General features: G+C 43.5%; 2 protein-coding genes across 3 annotated transcripts in view; both read left to right on the plus strand.

The window, feature by feature from the left end:
- Positions 1-13,126, plus strand: part of LOC310638086 (uncharacterized protein) — an 880,437-nt gene that overhangs the window by 386,521 nt on the left and 480,790 nt on the right. The gene's annotated exons all lie outside the window — the stretch shown is intronic.
- STK4 (serine/threonine kinase 4) overlaps positions 1-13,126 on the plus strand; it is an 85,153-nt gene that overhangs the window by 45,887 nt on the left and 26,140 nt on the right. The gene's annotated exons all lie outside the window — the stretch shown is intronic.

Here is a 13,126-nt window from a genome sequence, read left to right on the forward strand (position 1 = left end):
TTCTCTTTAGTCTATAGTATCTTGTTCATGTGAAAATAGCCATTGACTTACTTTTGCTATCCATTATTATGATCTAATAAAATAGCACATGTCTCTCATTGCTAAATGTAAGACTTATGGTGGTCCTCATTTCTAAGACATCCCCCCAAAAATTTTTGCACCTGTACTTTTGTGGTACTTTAGCATATCATTGTGTAAAATGAGTTTCAGTGAAATGAGTTTGCAGTAAGCAGGAAAAAGTTCTTGTCTTTAATAATTCAGAAATCTATAGTTTACTTTTATACTTGAATACTTCTAGGAATGCCAGTTAAATTGCTATTGTCATTTTAAAGATTTATGTTAATATTTTAGACGGTATGCACAGACTATCTTGCATACCTTGAAATATTAACAATTGACCACCTCCTTATGGCAGTTTACTTTGCCTTTTGTCTCTGCCATGAATAGAACATTATCCTTATAAAGTTTTTTCATGCTGTCTGTCATAACACACATATAGGATTACAAATAATAAAAATTGATTCATTAAAATTTTGGAATTACGGTTTTATAACATACGGGAGATGACCTCAAAGAGTATCTGCAATGATGGGTAATGGCCAGTTGCTGAGCTCTCATTTGCCAGAAGATTTCACCCCATAGTGTCAAAACTTTGGACAGCCATCCTGAACTAAGGTTCTCAAATAGGCTTTTCTAACTAGGTTTATTAAAAAGATAGAAGTTACAGAAATCCCAAAACGAAATGTTTCACTTCCCAGTTTATTTCTGATTTTATTAGGGCAGGCCTTTCTTCTTTTTCATGGTAAGAGCCTTTTGTAGAGAGGTAGCTATCTGTGCAGACAATGGAAGAATGTCAAAAGTTCTGAATTTGCAATATTTTTCAAGCCATCATCCATTCTCTGAGGCACCCACTCTCTTCTCGACTATAGCACCCAGAGTGTTTGCTAGCACCAAGTAGGGTATTTGTGACATACACAAAAAAAATATGCAATCATTTGAAAAAACTCAGATGGGATAGGCACCGTGGGAGGCACCGTTCTGCGTTGGTTCTCCTCCTACCTCTCGGACCGTTCGCAGACGGTGTTGGCAGGAGGGCAGAGGTCAAGCCCTAGGCCTCTTAATTGTGGAGTGCCTCAGGGTTCGGTGCTCTCGCCCCTCCTGTTCAACATCTATATGAAGCCGCTGGGAGAGATCATCCGTAGCTTCGGGGTGAAATATCATCAATATGCTGATGATACCCAGCTATTCATCTCCACCCCGAACCAACCCAGTGATGCCCTTGATGTGATGTCCCGTTGTCTGGAAGCGGTACAGATTTGGATGGGAGAAAACAGGCTTCGACTCAACCCGGCCAAGACTGAGTGGCTGTACATACCGTCATCTCGTTTAGTCCAAGAGGTTCCATCTCTGACTATAGGAGGAGAGATGTTACCTCCCATTGATAAAGCACGCAATCTGGGCGTCCTCCTAGATTCACGACTCAGTTTTGAAGATCACATTGGAACCGTGGCTAGGGGGGCATTTGCCCAGATTCGTCTTATATACCAATTGCGCCCCTTTTTGGACCGAGATGCCCTACGTACAGTCACCCACGCACTCGTTACCTCCCGTATTGATTACTGTAATGCTCTCTACATGGGGCTGCCCTTGAAGACCACCCGGAGGCTTCAGCTGGTGCAGAATGCAGCTGCACGGGTTGTGATGGGAGCTTCCCGATACTCCCATATTACACCCCTCCTGCGTGAGCTGCATTGGCTACCAGTTGCCCTCCGGGTGAGATTTAAGGTGCTGGTACTTACCTTTAAAGCCCTACATGGCTTAGGTCCGGGATACTTGCAGGACCATCTGCTGCCGGGAACAAATTCCCATCGTCCAGTACGCTCACACAGAGAAGGCCTCCTCAGGGTAGCGTCAGCTAGGCAATGTCGGCTGGCGACCCCCAGGGGGAGGGCCTTCTCTGTGGGAGCACCAACCCTATGGAATCAGCTCCCCCCTGAGCTTCGGATAGCCCAAAACCTCCAATCCTTTCGCCGCGGCCTCAAAACACACCTGTTCCACCAAGCTGACCTAGACTGACAGGCATTTTAATTAATTTATATTTAGTATTTTTAATTCATTTTTAAATTCTCTAATTTTTTATTGCACTGATGTTCTCAATTTCATTTTATCTTGATTTATGTACTTATTATATGTTTTATTGTGAGCCGCCCTGAGTCCTTCAGGAGATAGGGCGGGATATAAATCCCATCAATAAATAAATAAATTTGGTTAAGAGCATTGGGGGAGTGCTGGGAGACAGAGGTTAGGGGTCAGGGGTCACCTTGAGGCAGACCACCAGTTCAGTCCCAAGATCCAAGTGCTTTTCAACTGCAGCAACTTTAATAAACTCTATTGGGGCTGGAATTACCATGACTGATTCTTTGAAATGTTGCACTACTTTCTAGGTAGGTTGGCTCATTCAGGGAGTAAGCAAATCTCTTTTTTGTTTTATCCCTATGCATTACAGTTCTGTTCTTGTTAAAAGTCTAAGAAACTTCCTAAGGTTCTTTACATAGTTACATTAAAATCAGGTAGAGCTACATTAAAATGAAGAACTGTGCAATAAGTTGCCTGAAACCTCATGGTTGTGAACCACCTGTGAAACATTAAGAAAAAGTTTACATTTGTGTGCTACTTCAATTTTTATTTATTTTCATAAGTAAATAAATAGTCCAGCAACATGATATAACTGTTTTGTATCTGGTGGTACATGTATTTTTTTATCTAAAAGGTTTCCCCTCTCCAGTTGAGTCTAACTTTAGGAGGTGGTGCTCATCTCTGTTCTTAGTCAAGGGAGCCAGCATTGCCCAGAGACATTTCTGTGGTCATGTAGCCAGCATTACAGGTGGGGATGAGACAGCATATAGGGCGGAGGTACAAAAACTATCCATATGGTGTAGTAACAACAACTTGCACCTAAACATCGGCAAGACGAAAGAGATGGTGTTAGACTTCCGGAGAAAAAAGGAGGAACCTGCCCCACTTCACATCGGAGAGAACTGTGTAGAGAGAGTTTCTGAAGTGGCTGGAACAGACCACTCGAAGACAGCTGGTAACTTCAACAGATTTATTAGGACAGAGCGAACAATAACAGGAGCCTTTCGGCTTTTTATAGTCTGGCGCCGGTCGTCTGGTCCAATCGCCAGCCGGTCTTTTTCCCGCTTTGCTTCTGCTCCAATCAGCTCCGCGGAATGCCTGACAGTTCGGTTCCTCGTGCTGGCGGCATGTGTTGCTTTGACAGCTGAAAAGCTGTCAACTAGTGCGCCTGCATAAGTCGGGAGTTTTGACAGCTGTCAAAACTCCCTCGTGTTCGGCTGTCAAACACTTTACCTCATGTTTGGCTGTCAAACGTTTTTCCGTATGTTGCGAACCAATTGCGTTAACACATTAAATGAACTATATACATATAATACACCCCTTACCCTTCCCCTGGATCGTTTCCACCCCCGTGTGTTTGTTTGTTGCTCCCTGCCCATTCATAGTCCTGTAAGTAAGTCGGTGGTTTTCTCGATCGGCTGGACCGTCGTGGGGGAGCCTCATTTCCGAGTTCTCCTTCCTCCTGCGGTTGTTGTGGCTGTGCCTCTTCAGATGGCGGAATACTAGGTATGAAGGGGGTTAAAAGAGGTTGTTGAGATGGTGGGGGTGTGTTTTGTGGCTTGCGGATTCGTATTTGGTCTAGGTGTCGCCGTAGTTGGCCTTGTGTGTTAGAATGGATTAAGTATGAGACAGGTCCGGTTTGCTTTATTATGACCCCTTGAATCCATTTTTGGTTGCCGGTGTAATTTCTTGCCCAGATAGTTTGGCCTGGGGAAAAGGTTCATGGTGCGGATGTTGGAAGTTCTTGGTCATTAGGAGTTCTATCTGGGTGCAGTCTGTCTAATCTTGTTATTAGCCTCCTGCCCCATCGAAGCTCAGCTGGTGATTTTCCGGTGGTGGTGCCGGGTGTGGTGTGTTGGGCTAGGAGGAATTGGCTGAGGTGTCGGTGCCAGTTCCCTTTTATGAATTTATTAAGTGCCTCTTTTGTTGACCTCACCATTATTTCTGCCATGCCATTAGTCGATGGGTGGAAGGGCGCGGACGTCACCAGTCTAATACAGTTCCTCGAAGCGAACATCTGAAATTCACGAGAGGTGAATTGTGGGCCGTTATCGGAAACTATGACGTCTGGGAGGCCATGTGTTGCGAAAACTTTCCTAAGTGCTTGTATAGTGGAGTATGTTGTTATTTTATTTAGGGGTATCACCTCGAGCCATTTAGAAAAAGCTATCAACAATTATTAAGAAATTCTGCCCTCGGATTGGTCCCGCAAAATCTAGGTGGATACGGGACCATGGGTTTTTTGTTGTTTCCCATTTATGGACTGGGGCATGGGGTGGTTCGCTTCTTGTTAGTTGGCAAGTATAACATCCCCCTACATGTTGTTCTATGTCCTTATCAATTCCTGGCCACCATACATAACTCCTTGCAAGTAGCTTCATTTTTACCATCCCCGGGTGCCCTTCGTGTAAGGTTTTTAATGTTTGTTGTATATTTGTGTGTGGTATCACCACTCTATTTCCCCATAGTAGACAGCCTAAATGAGAGGTTAGTTCTGCTTGTCTGGAAAAAAAGGGGCGAAATGTTTCTTCTGGGCATTTGTGTGGCCATCCTGTCGTGACCCATTGCAGAACCCTGCTGAGAGTTGTATCCCTAGCGGTGTTGTCAGCAATGATTTTTGCTGTGAGGGGAAATTCTGGTAATTCATTGATAGCCAATATGTTGCCCGCGGGGGCTGGGTCTGGGTTGTGGCGACGTATGGGAAGTCTGCTTAGGCAGTCTGCATGCCCTAGTTCCCTGCCTGGCTTGTATACCAATTTGTAGGAGTATGCTGATAGAAAGGTTGACCAGCGTAGGATTCTAGGGGACAATATTTGTGGGGTCGTTTTGTCCCAGGTAAATATGCCTAATAGGGGTTTGTGGTCTGTGAAGATAGTGAAAGGTCTGCCATACAGATAGTCATGAAATTTTTTAACCCCGGCGACGATGGCCAGGGCCTCCCTGTCAATTTGAGCGTAATTTCTTTCTGTTTTAGTCATAGTTCGAGAATAAAATGCAATGGGTCTTTGGGTGTCGTCCTGGTCCAGGTGGCTCAAGACTGCCCCTATCCCGTATGGGGACGCATTGCAAGCGATGCAGACGGGAGTGTCCTCCTGGAATAGGGTGATAGTGGAGCTTTTACAAATGATGCTCTTGAGTGACTGGAAACTATTTTCATGCACTCTTGTCCAGGTCCAGGGGTTGCCCTTGTCTAATAGCCTATGAAGTGGCTCTGCAATTGTAGCCTTGTGGGGGAGGAAGGCGTGGTAAAAATTTAATAGTCCCAAAAACGCCTGAAGTTCCTGTTTGTTTTTGGGGCTGGGGGCTGCTTGGATGGCTTTTAGTTTATCGTTTGTAGGGTGAATGCCCTGGGCATCAATCTTGTACCCGAGGAATTCCGTAGAGGGAACTCCTATAGAGCACTTTTCTCTTTTTAGTTTAAATCCGGCCGTTCGGAATCGCTCTAGCACAGCTGACAGCCTGTCAGCCAGAATGGCTTCTGTTTCTCCGGCGATAAGTACATCGTCGAAATAAGGGGAGACTCCGGGGATTCCTTTTAATGTTTTTTCCATAATGCTTTGGAAAATGCCTGGGGCGGTCGAAATGCCAAATTGTAGTCTTGTCACTTTAAATGCTCCGCGGTGTGTGACAATTGTCTGAGCGACCGCGGTGTCATCGGTCACAGGCAATTGCAAATACGCCTGCGTGAGATCTAATTTCGCAAAAATGGCGCCGGAGCGAATAGAAGCCAGGACGTCCCTTACTGCTGGAATGGGGTAAGAGTGGGCATTGAGTGCTAAGTTTAGCGTCCCCTTATAGTCTGCGCATATTCTAATTTGGCCATTAGGTTTCACAGGTGTTACGATGGGGGTTTTCCAACTGCCCCCGTCAGTAGGTTCTAAAACTCCCAGTTTGACAAGGCGTTCCAGTTCGTCCTCAATTTTTTGTTTGAGGGCGAAGGGGACCCGCCTGGCCCTGATTTTGATAGGTTGTATGGCGGGGTTTAAATTAAGGGCGATGGGAGGGCCTGTGTATTTGCCTAAGGAACCGTCGAAGATGTCTGCATACTTTCTGCAGACGGTCTCGAGGTTTGACGTTTGTATGGCATTGACGCCTGTAAGGGCAATTCCTAAGGGGCTAAACCAGTTTAACCCTATTAGATTAGTGCGATCCCCCTGGGTGACTATTACTTCTAGAGGTCCCTTGAACTTTTTGTACTCCACCCAGACCTTAGCCTTGCCCTTGAGTTGAATCGGTGTTTTCTGGTAGTCAGCTAATTGAACTTGTGGGCTTTCTAACGGTATTGTTTTTTTACTGCGCCTGCAGATTTCCCTATACGTCTTTGACGAAATTAGGGTTACAGCTGAACCTGAATCCACCTCCATGTCACAATAGACTCCCTGCAGTTTAGTTTTAATTTTTACCTTAGGGCTCAAACTGTGTACCCCCTCCACTGTCTTCACTAACCCCTCTGAGGGCTTTCCCTTACTGGCTCGGTGGGTGATCGTACCTGGGGGGGTAGCCTCCACTTCATGCAGGTTGTCGCGGGGACGGCCTCGGCAGACGGGTTTAATGTGGCCGGTCTTGCCACAATTATGACATTTAGCGCTCCGGAACCGGCAATTTGCCCGGGCATGGTTGCCCCCGCAGCTGGCACAGGAGTTTCGTTGTTCTCTTTGAGCTGAGGTGAAGTTTCTTGGGTTGGGACGGTCGTTGTTGTCACTCCGTCTATTTTGCCTTCTCTCCATTCGGCGTTGTATCGCGTCGGTGTCTGTTAGATCGATGGACTCTTCGTCGCTGAGGGACGCTTCGTCCTGATGGACGCTGCCTTGGGGTTCCATTTCTGTTCGGTTGAGGGGCTTCTTGTGGTTATCTTCATACGCCAAAATCTCCCGGGAGACCTGGGCGAGTGTCATCTCGGGTTTTGACGTGATTTTTTTCTTGAGGCGTTCGTCTCTTAGCCCGATGACCACCTGGTCCCGAATCCGGTCTTCTAAGTCGGGAAAGTTGCAGCTCCGCGCAGCGTGCCGGACTCCCGCAATGAAGTCGTTTGCAGCTTCATCCGGCCGCTGTCTTCGCTGGGCGAACTGTACCCGCCAGTACAGTTCTGAGCGGGCCGGCATGTAGTGCTTGCTGAGCCGGTCAACGAGTTCTGAATATGGGACCTCTGTGATTGGCACGGGGCTGAATAGTCCGACAGCAGCATCGTAGACGGGTGGACCGCTGATGTATAGAAGTGCTGCTGCCTTGGCTCTGTCATCTGTTATTTTGCTGACGAGGAGGAACCCCTCGACCTGCCCCAGATGCGACTCCCATCGCTCGGGGTGGCGAGTATCGAACTCCCTCACTCGTCCGAAATTTGCCATGCTGTCAGGGCTCGGTGGTCCGCTTCGCTGTGGAAGTTAAAACTCCCAGTGACTAGCTCTGCCGGCCGAGGACTCCTCCTGGCCGTGAGTTCAGCTCTGGAAGCGGATCCCACCTTCGTCGCCAGTGAAGTGGCTGGAACAGACCACTCGAAGACAGCTGGTAACTTCAACAGATTTATTAGGACAGAGCGAACAATAACAGGAGCCTTTCGGCTTTTTATAGTCTGGCGCCGGTCGTCTGGTCCAATCGCCGGCCGGTCTTTTTCCCGCTTTGCTTCTGCTCCAATCAGCTCCGCGGAATGCCTGACAGTTCGGTTCCTCGTGCTGGCGGCATGTGTTGCTTTGACAGCTGAAAAGCTGTCAACTAGTGCGCCTGCGTAAGTCGGGAGTTTTGACAGCTGTCAAAACTCCCTCGTGTTTGGCTGTCAAACACTTTACCTCATGTTCGGCTGTCAAACGTTTTTCCTTATGTTGCGAACCAATTGCGTTAACACATTAAATGAACTATATACATATAATACAGTTTCCTCCTTTAAATTTCTGGGAGTCTACCTCTGTGAAGATCTGACCTGGAAAGTTAACACAACTCAGGTGGCTAGAAAGGCCCAACAGAGGGTTCACTTTCTTAGGGTCTTGCGGAAGAACAGGGTAGAACAACAGCTAATGACCCTCTTTTACCGGTCTACTATAGAGAGCGTCCTCTCGTATGGTATTGTGGTTTGGTATGCTGGTCTGACAGCTGCGGATGGGAAAGTATTACAGAGGGTAGTGAGGACAGCACAAGACATTGTGGGCTGTTCCCTGACACCACTGGATGACATTGCCAGGGCTTGTTGCCTTGGAAGAGTGAGGAAGATTCTCAGGGATGACTCACACCCTGGACGGTATCTCTTTACTCTCCTACCATCCGGTAGGAGATATAGGAATATAGCCAGCCGTACCAACAGGCTAAAAAATAGCTTTTATCCGTGGGCTGTTAGGCTTTTAAATGGGATGTAATCTTATGCAGAGTTGACTTGGGAGGCCGGTGTGTGGTGTAGTTGGTTCACATAGTGTGGTGGGATGGAGGGTTTGTTGTCACTGTGTGTTGGGGGGAGAGAGCACGGGGGTAGACTCAGCTAATCTCAATGTACTTGTGCTTTGACAATAAAGGTTTATTATTATTATGACTATATGCCGAGGCACACGGAATGCTGTTACCTTCCCACTGAAGTAGTACCTATTAATCTACTTGCTTTTTGTATACTTTCGAACTGCTGGGTGGCCAGGAGTTGGGGCAAGTAATGGGGGCTCACCCTTGACTGTTGCAGCTGACAAACTGAGCCATTAGACCTCTCTTATTTATCTGAGTAATATATAATCTGGCAGGAGGGATCTTAAGTAAATGACTTTTCCAGTTCTTTTAGCCTAAGATGCCAGGAAACGAGACACTGCTAATTTTCATATATTACATTAAGTCAGAATTCCTGGTGAGTTGATTAAACATCTGCTGCTTCAGTTTAAGATTGTTTAGTAAAGACTGGTTCTGGGCAAAGTTATTTGCACATACCTGTTTTATAGTTGCTGAGATCTGGAATTTCCGGATTATCCCTGAGACTTGGCCAGTTTCTCCCTTTTTAAAATAATAAAAATGAAAAATAGCTGGACTATATTTCCAAACTAAAGAACCAGTATCTCTACCGTTATTTTAATTTATTTTTTTGAACAATGCCTTCTCACATCATGGAAATGACTGTTGAAGACTGGTTGTTGATGGGTGCTCCATCACTGGAGATTTTTAAGAAGAGACTAGACAATCACCAGTCTGAGATGGTATAGGTTTTCCTGCTTGAGCAGGGGGATGGACTAAAAGACCTCCAAGGCCCCTTCCAGCTCTATTCTATTCTAAGTCTAATCCTTAGCTAGAAGAAAGAGAACTTTTGGTATTAGAGGACAGCGTAAATGATGGGACAGCATCAGCTGGTAGAGTGCTAGAGAGGTGCAGGAAAATGGGGTGTTTGAATTGGGGGGAGGAGAAGTAATGAATAAGAGAAGAGAAACAGCGCAAGGTTTTCTACTTATTTTCTGGGTGAACGGTTTTTTTGTGCATGTATGTACAACATTTGCATTTGCATTTTGGAAGTATGTGTGGGAAAAATGGCTTTGTGAGTGAACCTTGTATTGGCTTAAAGAGTGGTTTGTATTCCAGGACTGAGATCCATATCTGATATGCAAGTTCCTAGACTGCCTGTGATAACCCCTGTGTCTAACTGCACTTTATATTACCAACTTAAAGACCAATAAAAATGTTCAAAAAATACACATTCTACCTATGTGAAACACTGCAAAATTTCTTTTTGTTGTTTTTTCTTTAACAATTTGGACACATTGATTTGATCTTGCAGAGCAACTCATAAATATGTGAGGGTGGCAATTTACATGCTGGAATCCATCACTCTTCAAAACAATATCACATTTATGTATGAATCATCTTGGTAAATAAGCTAGGAGTATTGATCATTTTATCTTATGTCCTTTTATAATGTATTTTGCAGATATTGTATTTGACAGACATTTTATATGAATTCCATTCATATGGAGATGTTTTGTAGAGCATATCAGTTTGACTTTATTCAGACCAGTGAACTAGCCAGCATATTTCTAGACTTACATGGGCCAGCCTCTTTAGTAGATCACATTTTTTAAAGAAATGTACAAGAATCCAACTTGATTTTAGTTGGCTTTGTAATATTTTACCTAAAATATCACTGAAGGCAATACTATCTTTTATAGATTCCTCTATGACCATTGATGTTGTTTGGGAAGGTCTTACATAAAATAATCTTCCCAGAGATTAATAAGGACTTGGAGTGATACTTCTTTAGTGGTTTTCCTGATGTTGTGGAATTTCCATTAAGGGAAAATCAATCAACCAAAATTTGTATTTGTGAGCAGGCAGCGCAAATGTGGTAATGCAAATGCCAGCAAACTTTTGCATCTGTCCTGGGCCAAGATAAACATTTTGCACTCTTTGTGTTACAGTTTGTTATTAAATAATGGTTTTGAGCATCATTGTGCTTAGAAAATATTTTTGTGAGTTTTATAGAAACTTCAAAATATATTGGAGAGATTGCAATTCTTACTTTTTTTTTGCTCCATTTCACAGATGGGTACACATTTTAGATTGCCATGCAGTTTGCCTTTTGTGCTGCAGAAATTATGTTTCTAGCCTGCTTTATTACATAAGAGCTTTAATATGGCTTAAAAGAAGAATCATCAAAATCTGGAATATTGTGCATTGAAACTGATACAGTAATTTTAGGCCAGTCTTATGCATGTTAATTGAGAAGCCCAATCACAGTCATGGCATATAAGTGCATATAAAATTGCAGACTAAATGCTTCAGTTGGCATTTATTATGCAGCTTCTAGATAACCATAAAACATAAACTGCATTGACATGGTGGACACCAAGGTTTACCAATCTTAAATATCATGCAATAATTTTGCGTTTTGTGGAAAGAGGAGTGGATTGTAAGTGTGGGTAACATCATGTGGACCTTTCTTAAAATTCATCGAAGGATAATTTAACTGTGAAATAAAAGCTTTTATGAAAACATCCTTTCTTTTTGTTAGTTTGGATAAATCTGTTGAATGTTTCTGAGAGTGCTTTGTATTTTGTTCAGTGCATGGATTGTTGTCATATATGAGTTCCTCATAATTGAATAGTCATGGGAGTGAACAGAAGCTTGACATTACATTTTCTCCACTATCTGTTGCCTTTTGCCCTTTCTCAGTTAATTTACAACTATTCCATCAAGTTGTAGAATAGAAAAAGAGAAGCAACTCCATTGCCTGTGCTGAGAATCTCAGACTTTTGATGATACTTTCTTTGTTAATTCTGGATTGGTAACTTTAAAGGATATGTTTAAAATAAGAGCTAGTTATAGAATGAGGCATTTATTTGCATAAGCTTCCACATCTCATATCAGAGTGGGCTATTGCTAGTAAATGCTAAAATAAATAACACTAGCTACATACAGTTATTTTTCCCTCCTCTTGAATGTGTCACTTGATTATTCTTCTCTGTGTGAAATGGAAATAATTGAAAACAAATTCCTAGTGTATTATTTAAATGACATTGCATTATCTAAATGATACCTAAATATTTACAATGAAATAACAACAACAACAATAATGTTGGAAGGGACCTTGGAGGTCAACTAGTCGAACCCCCTGCTCAGGCAGGAAGCCCTATACCATTTCAGACAAATGGCTGTCCAGTCTCTTCTTAAAAACTTCCAGTGTTGGAGCATTCACCGCTTCTGGAGGCAGGTTGTTCAACTGGTTAATTGTTCTAACTGTCAAGAAATTTCTCCTTAGTTCTAGGTTGCTTCTCTCCTTGATTATTTTCCATCCGTTGCTTCTTGTCCTGCCTTCAGGCGCTTTGGATACATAGCTCCTTGATAACATTAATAATGTGTTCTTTAAAATTCTTTGGAATACAAGCAAAATAGTTGCTGAAATAGTTTAATGCAGACATGTCAACTTGCGATGTCATGTGATGTCGGATGACATATTGGAACTTTTTCCCCACTGTCAGCAATGGGGTGGGTGCAGTTTCCTCGTGACGCGTCCGGCCTGTGGGCCAGCAGTTTGACATCCCTGGTTTAATGGTTTATAAGTGAAACCCAACATTCTCTATTTGTTAAATTTATACCCTGTTTTTCTAGGAGCTCTGCACTTCAGTACAATCTGGTTGTAATGTGTAATGCATAGATGTAATGTGTGTTTTAAGGTGTAGGAAATGATTCTAAAAATTCTAATCTGATACACACACACACACACACACACACACACACACACACACTCCTTGATAAGATTAAAAATGCAAATCCCAGGCTTAAAATTAACAAACAAACGAACACTGGGATGGAATTAAAAACTAAAACAGTTTTTATTGCTAAAAAATCAAGCTTTCGTTGGCTAACTGCCAATGTTGTCAGGATGGAGACGCTGAGGTGGGGAGATTGCGTTTATACTGTTGGTGTCTGCATTCTGCTCATGGAGCGCGGCACCGGTCTGTTTGTTGAGGTCTGCCATATTTCTTTGAGTTGTCGCGCATCCATTTTTGTGGGATGTAGTTGTCTCTGGGTATCTGTTGTTAAAAGTGAATTGCTGATAGTTCCATGTGTTGTAGCCATAGCTCTGGTCATTGCCCGTGTTCTCATGCCAGGGGTCTTAAATGGTTGTTGCTCTTCTTCCCTGTGTTCAACATTGCAGGGTGGTTGTGTGTTGGTGCAATCTTGGATTTGATACAATGAGGTACTTTGTGAATGCTTGCGCTGTTTATCTTCATATCGCGCACGTCGTTCCTCTTCCCAATACATATACATATACATATACATACATACATACATACATACATTCCATTACTAGAATCACCAAGTATTTATTTCCTATTTTAAAAATCCATCCCTGATGGAAGAAGTCCTTCTGCAGTGTGGATAAGATAGAGTAGAAGAGTAGTGGATGAATTTGCTCCTGAATGGACTTTACTCATAGGGTGCGTCATAGTTCTCCAAGAAGCTCTGAGAAATGAAGCGAGTAAAATGACATCTAGAGGAGTAGTGCAAAAGACAAAAATGTCTGAACATAGTATAGGAT

Source organism: Vipera ursinii (assembly GCF_947247035.1).
Source record: "Vipera ursinii genome assembly, chromosome: 3".
In the NCBI taxonomy this organism is placed as follows: domain Eukaryota; kingdom Metazoa; phylum Chordata; class Lepidosauria; order Squamata; family Viperidae; genus Vipera; species Vipera ursinii.